At 40.5% G+C, this 2,647-nt stretch overlaps 1 non-coding gene across 1 annotated transcript; it reads right to left on the bottom strand.

Moving 5' to 3' along the window:
* Positions 1-1,476: 1,476 nt before the first annotated feature.
* TRNAW-CCA lies at positions 1,477-1,548 on the bottom strand. Its single transcript has one exon. It is a non-coding gene; the product is annotated as a tRNA-Trp (tRNA).
* Between the last annotated feature and the right edge of the window lie 1,099 nt (positions 1,549-2,647).

Genomic DNA, 2,647 nt, shown 5'->3' with positions numbered 1-2,647 from the left:
TTTTTCAATTTAACAATGGTATCAGCAGATACCAAATAAAGCAGATTACCCTCCGTGATGTGGGTAGACCTCATTCAATCAGTTGAAGTTTTTAAGAAAAAAGACTGACATTTTTGAGGAAAAAGAAATTCTGCCAGAAGATTGTCTTTGAACTTGAACTATAACATCAGGAGTCTTTAGCTTGACCACTTCCTTATAGATTCTGGACCAGCCAGCCTCCACAATAGTGTATGCCAATACCTTGATGGATACAAGTGATGTGCTATATGAAGATATTAAAACATTTACTTACATTTATTTTTAATATCCTTTCTAAAAAATCCCATCTTAGTGAAGCTTTTATAATGTGCACAATCTATTAATATAGGGTAACAATTTAAAATTGTGTGTACATGCAAATGGTCACAGTTGGAATTTTTTGTTTGTTTGTTTACTAATATGGGCACATGGTCAAAAAGTTGACAATCACTTCTTGGTCTTTTGACTAAGATCCAGTACAAAAAATCTGCACTTCACTAACTAAATAATGACTAAGTAATATACCCTTGAAAGTACATAATGAAAACTATGGTGAATTAGTTGCTATGTCATGTCCGACTCTTACAACCCAGTGGACTGTAGCCTGCCAGACTCCTCCGTCCATGCAACTCTCCAGGCAAGAATACTGGACTGCGTTGCCATTTCCTTCTCCAGGGGATTTTCCAGACCTAGGAATTGAACCTGGGTCTCCTGCATTGCAGGCAGATTTTTTTAACTGACTGAGCTATGAGGAAAACTCAATGAGAACTATACTATAGCGTATACCAAAATGGAGGGGAGGTGGGAGAGAGAAGCAGAAAACAATGGAAAGAAAAGCAAGCTAAGGTACCTACTGTATTTTGAGGAAAGAGGTCGGAAGATTCCACCAGAGAAGGGAATGGTTGCTGCTGCTGCTAAGTCGCTTCAGTCATGTCTGACTCTGTGCGACCCCATAGACAGCAGCCCAAGAGGCTCCGCCATCCCTGGGATTCTCTAGGCAAGAAAACTGGAGTGGGGTTGCCATTTCCTTCTCCAATGCATGAAAGTGAAAAGTGAACGTGAAGTCACTCAGTGTATGACTCTTAGAGACCCCATGGACTGCAGCCCACCAGACTCCTCTGTCCATGGGATTTTCCAGGCAAGAGTACTGGAGTGGGGTGCCATTGCCTTCTCCAAAGGGAATGGTTACCCATTCCAATATTCTTGCCTGGAGAATTTCATGGATAGACGAGCCTGGTAGGCTGCAGTCCATGGGGTCACAGAGTTGGACACAACTTAGCAACTAACACTCTCACAGGTATTGATGACCTTAAGATATTGATAAGGTGAAGGTGAAGTCGCTCAGTCATGTCCGACTCTTTGCGACCTCCTGGACTGTAACCTACTAGGCTTCTCTGTCCGTGGGATTCTCCAAGCAAGAATACTGGAGTGGATTGCCATTGCCTTCTCCAGGGGATCTTCCCAACCCAGGGATCGAACCCGGGTCTCCTGCATTGGAGGCAGATGCTTTAACCTCTGAGCCACCAGGGAAGATATTGATAGGGGAAAATAATACACATAATTTATTCTGAAGTATTAATTTATGAATTTAAAAGTTTCCATTTCTGCTTTATAAAACAAAACTAAAAGCTTCTTCAGATTATAATATATTTAAAGTAAAAATAAAGAATTTTTTGAAGATTCATATGAAATAAACACTTTAAGAGAACAACATAACATCTTGCAAAATTGAGGGCTTACTGGCAAAATTTTAGGGGAAGAGAAAGTTAACAGATATTTTGCAGACAGGAAAAGAACTCTATGAGGAGATGAACTATAGAGATAGGCCCTTTGGCTTGGGTGGGACTTTTGTATACGAAAAGAAAATGGTGAGAAAATTGTAGACATGAATAACACGAGTGAAGACACATAACTGTGCAGCTGCTGAATGTACAGATGCTCCTAAAGTCTGAGCTGAGAATGCTCACCCCAAATCATCTCAGAATTTCTGTAATATAATCCTAGTCAGGATAAAGTTGTTCTGTCACTGAGCTGTGACCAATCCCATGGACTGCAGCATGCCAGGCTTCCTTGTCCTTCACTGTCTCTTGGAGTTGGCTCAAACTCATGCCCACTGAGTCAGCGAAGGCATCCAAGCATTTCATTCTCTGTCGCCCGCTTATCCTCCTGCCCTCAATCTTTCCCAGCATCAGGGTCTTTTCTAATGAGTCAACTCTTTGCATCAGGCAGCCAAAGTAACTAGAGCTGCAACTTCAGCATCAGTCCTTCCAATGAATATTCAGGGTTGATTTCCTTTAGGATGGACTGATTTGATCTCCTTGCTGTCCAAGGGACTTCAAGAGTCTTCTCCAGCACCACAGTTTGACAGTTATCAAAAGCACAGAGTTGTCTTCAAAACTGAGACTTTTGCAGTATTTTTCACTTTAGAATACAAACATGAATAAATAAAATAAAAATGTATTGTCTAAATACACACACAAACAAAGCTTTTTCAGGTGTTGCTAAAGAAATATACATCTAGATACCCATACATGAGTCTCAGTGTTAAGCATCAAGCACTGAAAGTGGTTGCAAAGTCGAGTACATAATAAAACAATTGAGTGAGAGAAGGAAATATGATTTAATTTAT

Source organism: Oryx dammah, unplaced genomic scaffold, assembly GCF_014754425.2.
Source record: "Oryx dammah isolate SB20612 unplaced genomic scaffold, SCBI_Odam_1.1 HiC_scaffold_11232, whole genome shotgun sequence".
In the NCBI taxonomy this organism is placed as follows: Eukaryota; Metazoa; Chordata; class Mammalia; order Artiodactyla; family Bovidae; genus Oryx; species Oryx dammah.
This window is presented reverse-complemented; position numbering and strand designations above follow the sequence as displayed.